Source organism: Strongylocentrotus purpuratus, unplaced genomic scaffold (genome assembly GCF_000002235.5).
Source record: "Strongylocentrotus purpuratus isolate Spur 01 unplaced genomic scaffold, Spur_5.0 spur5_scaffold_4, whole genome shotgun sequence".
Taxonomy (NCBI): domain Eukaryota; kingdom Metazoa; phylum Echinodermata; class Echinoidea; order Camarodonta; family Strongylocentrotidae; genus Strongylocentrotus; species Strongylocentrotus purpuratus.
The window spans coordinates 22,895,587-22,901,586 of record NW_022145610.1 but is presented as its reverse complement, the minus strand read 5'-3'; positions in this window follow the sequence as shown (position 1 = coordinate 22,901,586).

The following is a 6,000-nucleotide window of genomic DNA, read 5'->3' as shown; positions in this document are numbered from 1 at the left end:
TTGCACTTTTTTGTCTGTTCAGACTTCAGAGCCAGAAGGGCTTTATCTCTGTAATTAAGTAAATGAGCTGACACCTACATGTATCTGACGCCAAACAATGATTTAGTAAAAGTTAACTGAATAAAATAGCCCAATGAGAGGTGCTCTCATCAAAATTAAAAACTACTAGGAAAGAGTGTGTCTTTTAAAGCGGGACTGCACTACTTGCAGCTACTTGCGCCCTCTATATAGCAAACAATGCCTAAGCGGTACCCCTTGGTCCCCCATGGTCCCCTTTTTCTTATGTTAAATGAGAGCTGATTTGATGAGATAAACACCTGCCGGTGACCACGCTGGGAGGTCTAATCTATCCTGGCCAAACTAGTGCAGATAGGCTTTACCGGTAAATGAATACAAGATTGTAACTAGCTGGACAATGTATGGAAAGGAAATTAGAATTTCATGCAAATTAATTGAAACCTTTTGACTTCTTTATCTGACCTTTCAATTGTAAAACAATTCAGGAGTGAACTGGAAATTGGAAATCTGAGCAGTCCTAAAAAAAGTGACCCTTCTTTATGACTCCTCCAGCCCCTGCTAACACCTCAGTGTCTTTTTAATCAAATGACGCGAAATCGTTCAAAACCATTATTGATTTTGGCCATGAGCTTGTTTTTTTCTGTGAACTTCTCTGTGAACAGAGAGAGTTGATGAAAATATATTCCTTGCCTCTACCTTCAAGGAGGAGGGAAAAAGACAATCGGTTCGAGCAAGTTTTAATTTCCCTTGCTGGGTAGAAACTAGTCTCCTCTGCGCACCCCAAGACAGATGGACACCATTTGGCGACGGACGGACAGGACTCAACAGCAATCAAAGATCCCACGCAAATTAGGCATGTCTTCATCAGCTCGAGATTGCCAAATATCCTGCTATTTCTGATATGGGAAATAGCCCCAGAGTTGATAAATCGCATCTTCATCAGCTCGAGACTTGACCTCGAAACTTGAAACTCAAGCTCAAGAAATTAGCTCAAGATATTTTGCTTAAAAGAAACTCAAAAAGAATACGCACCAGATAAATAACGGGATATTTTGCAAACTATCCCAAGATACCTTGGGATGATTATCTCAACCAAATATATCCCGCTAATTGCAACTTCGGGCTGATGAGGACAGGCCTATTGTCTACTTTGCCAACTGATGGATTCCCAATCACAGGCTCAAGCCACGATGGCCAGCAACGAGGGACCTGCTGACGAGAGGATCGAGCAGCTTTCTTTCAGCTAGATCAAGGCCTTGTCACCGAGAATAATCACTCAATTAAAGGGGCAATCGTGACCCCGTATCATATTACCCTCATCTTCTTAATGGGGAGATTGAGAGGGGTATATGAATATCTGAGACATTTGGGGGTGTTAAATGCCAGTCTGCCTGAAACCTGTTTAAATGAGGATTTAGAGAGGTTGGCAGGTTTCAGGAAAAAAAAGGAAAGGGGATTACAATTATCTCCCACTCAAAAATTAAAACTCAAGAACATTTATGCATAGACTTAGAACCATTGAACATTTATAAATTGTAATGTTTCAGGGTATATTCAGAGTTCATAAAAAACATGCACACCTTCATAAATTCATCTAGATTTATGTCTATAGCCACAATGATAACAAACTGAATATTGATTTTTCTAGTATCCCTAAATATTATCTTGAAAGTGAAACATGAAAGTAAGCTTTTCAAAATAATAATCGTTTTTGTATTCTTAATTAAACTGGTGAACATTTTTTTTGAATGTTGCAATATCATATGTGAAATGAAAACGTATATTTTAAAAAATTAACATAAGACACTGGATATCCATCCACACCTCAGTGGGAAGTCTTAGAAGCATACCGGTACTACTTATATTTTTGGAAATTATATCTTTCTGATGCTTCAGCCTTGCCCAAGCCGGTCATGGTGTTGTGACTGTCCATGACATTGAGATGCCCAGAGCCTGGAGTATGGGTAAGCTTATCCTTAAAAAGGGAGAAATGGTGGAAATAGCCTACTTAAAACAAAACGTTTTTCATAAGTCAAGGCAAATTAACCTGCCCCCTCCCCACTCCCCCAACCCCATCCCCCCCCCCCCCCCCTCCTTAGGATCATTTAGAGCTCAAGCTTTATCGAAGGGGCATTTAACACATATTGGGGAAGCAGGAACAGGGGTCGACAAGCCCAAGTAATTCATGATTTTCTATACAAATGGACTGAAGAACTTGTGAATAATAAACATCCTGTATTCAAGGGTTGGAGGAAATGAAAGTCATATTGCAGAAATTTGTTCATACTTTTGTATATGATTGTGAGTGAATAATCACCAACAGAAGATATAACAGTGAAAGTTCAAACAGAATCCAGTTAGACAGACACAGCACTGGGTTGTCATGTTTAGAAGAAAACCTCAAAGTCTAATAGACCAGTTTCATAATGTATTCAAATGTATACATGTTTCCCTAGCAACAAGCTACATGTATTCCATTCTTCATCTGCTATATATATCATTATACATGTATCTCAATAACCAGAATACAAATTGCATACATTGGTTGTTGCTAGGTGAGACAAACATTATAGCTTGCCTTACCTAACAACAATATATGCAATTTGCATATTTGCGATTGAAATTCAGGTGAATTAAATATTTTGTAATGAGGCACTTAACAAGGCTGGGTTATTGATTAAATTTTATCACATTATAAAAAATGTCCTATAGCTCAGAAAGCTGCATTTGTATTTAGCTTGTCATGTATGAACATAGCTTTACAAATCTCATAGAAATCAATCCTAATTCCATTGGCCTACTACGACTGAGATCTGAAAATCAATTGCTGACCCAGAAATCCAAATAGCTGTAAAATGAACTAGGTTACAAGACCAATCAAATTTATAAGGTGAAAATCTACTTCCAACTGAGGAAGAAATACAATCAATTGAATAAATATATAATATGTATTATGAATTATTATTAATGTCAGGTGAGAAGTGTTAGCATGAATTTATTTTGTAATCCTATTATGAAATTATAAGAAAATGAAATGTATTTGAGAGTGAGAAAAAAAAACTTATCGGCAGTTCCAGGATTCTCTGGCCAAGAGGGCATAGTCAGAAACAGGTCATCAAAATTTGGGGGTGTTTATTTTATTCCAAAGCTCTCTGCCAAGTGCTTTTCTGGTCTGAATTTAATACAAGGGGGTATGAATGGAGGCATTTTTTTTAAATACTAATAATCCTGATTATTTTCCACCCTTTTGCATCTCTTTAATATGGATTTCATAGTTGTATATTTCTGTGTAAACCTACTAATCTACTACATATTATTATTATAATCATAATTATATGAATATAATTATTCATCATAAATTTTTATCTTTTTACTTTCCTACATAATGCCAAGACAAAGATTTGCCCATTATAGTGATTTGGTCTTCAAATACAAGCGGTTCCTGGCACAGCTGTTTTAACTAAACAAACAAAAGGTACAATTTACTTATCTTATTTCATGATGGGTAAAGCATTCTTTATGTGGATGAAATAGACAGTATTTTCTCTGACAAGACAAATAATTGTGCTTTTAGATGTTTATACATGACATCAGAGCACTTTATTCATGTACATTTTCAAATAATGAAATAAAATATCTTGTAAAGTGCATATCACACTACAACTTTGATTTTATCGTAATTCAATTACACTTTCATTCATTACATTATGAAATATGAATGTCCTTTGAGAACATATTGACATTTTCTCAATTTTTGTTGACTTTTTTTAATGACATCTTTCATCACATTATTTGTGTTACTAACTTTGTGTTATTAATGGCTAGTCACTGTTTTCTTTTCTGTTACTTGTTACTTACATTGATGTAAGTAACAAAAATAATATAACAATGTAATTATGTAGGCCTGTCTTGTATGTAAATGCTGAATTTAATGTTTTGAACATGGGAAAATTAAGCTAGTATTTCAATTATTTTTAGGTGATATAACTAAGAACACATAAAATCTCTTACCAGTTCAGATGATAACAGTATTATCTAATCCTATTTTGTTTTGTTTTATCATACCATATCAGTATTGATTTATTCTGAAATGAATTAATTTTTGGTCGACATAGATTCGGCTGAAAAACTTTACAAGCATTTAATACAGTGCATAACCATATTACAGAGTTACCAATCAAATATTTTTTTTGTAATGTAAATAGGTTTAATCATGTTTACAATATTAGGAAAGAATATTTCACCTAAAGCTGTATTGCCTTTTTCCTTTGTGAAGATCGGTTACAGCGGGAACAAACTTGTTTATCATACAACGTAGGTCGTTAACTATGGAATTTTACAAAGGACTGAAGTGTCAAAAAGACACAAGAAATGAAATCTTGATTTGATGTGAACTTACTAGCTATAGCTATAATTTCAGATTGCCAAGGTCAGTATATATTCATGATTAAAATGAGAAAGACTGAAAATAAACATTTTAAATGAGGGATCTGCGAGGAAATATTATCATAGCTGTTTTATGTCGCGGTGTATAAAATGATTACGAAAACAATGTCAGCGAGAACCATTTTCATAGTATCTCGCCACCCATGCAACCGAAACGGCGGGGGCGACTTTGCGCGTGTACACATACAATCCCTTTCCAAATAACACACGTGCGGCAGATAGCGGTAAGGAGAATATTCACCTGCCGCGCCGGTTTAAGAAAAAAAAAAGATTTCACATCAAATTTACCTCCAAACGGCGGGAGACTTGGGCTCTCCTCTTGGTCCACACGCTGAAAATCCTTGTTGGAAGGCCTTCCAGGCATATTGTTCCTTACTTTGAGCTCCAACTCCATATATTTTTACCTAAAACATCCGCTACGGTAAATTCTCATGACTACTCCAGAATATTTCACTGCACTGTGCTCCTTGGTATAACGTCAATAATACAATACGAGTGAAGTTTACCGTCGGCGCTAGGAGCAGCAGACGTTTTGGTTTTCATGGCACACGCGTTCACTGTAGATGTAGTCTGCTACGTAAAAGATCACGAAGCAAATTTACATAGAGATACACCTAATGCTGATAATACATACAGGCGCAACTGTGTTCGAGAGAAGTGATGAGAAGATAACTGATTCCACATATCAGCATGATTATCATACTTGTTGTGTCTTGCCTCCGATATAAATGTAGGTCATCCCGCTAGGTCATGCTCTCGAATCGTGTATCATTGATTGGTCTATAACAAAATCTACTTCTTAATCTCAAGGGAAACAAAATCACAAATGTATTTTTTGCTGCAAATAGAGTCACTTCTCAAATTATGATTGTCAAAGAACAACATACGCCTTTTGATCTATTTCATCGAAGGATATAATTTCATAAACTGAAACAAATTTCTGCACAACCGTACGGAAGAGAAAAGTTCACTGATTTGAAGGGCACATTTTGTATTTGTCCAAAAGAGCCACTTCGGGGATAGCTCCAAATTAATAACCCCAAATATCCACAAACATTTTAATCACAGACAAATCCAACTTCGTACATTTTAAGATAATTATTGCTTCATGAACACCTTTTGTTTGCCCTCTTGAAAAGAATACTTCCACCTGTAAATAATAGAATGTACTGTCGGTGCGTAATTGATGAGTACATAAATTTCACGATTTGATGAAGAGCATCACAGGTCCGATTTCGGACTTTATGGCCCAAATTTACAAAATTTACAATATAAGTAAATCTCGGCACTTCCCCCCCCCCCCCAGAAACAATTGAACATACCTGACATAGCAGCTATTAAGATTATTTGAAAGGATGTTTGGTCGTCTTGAATTAAAATCTGTAAAAGGTGTATAGTCAGCAACGGCAACGAATATGTTTAATAATGCATTTCAATCAGGCGCGTACGCAGGGGGGGGGGGTGTTTGGGGGGTTAACCCCCCCCCCCCTTTGGTATTTTTATGTGTATAAACCCCTTAAAAAATCCCTAAAACCC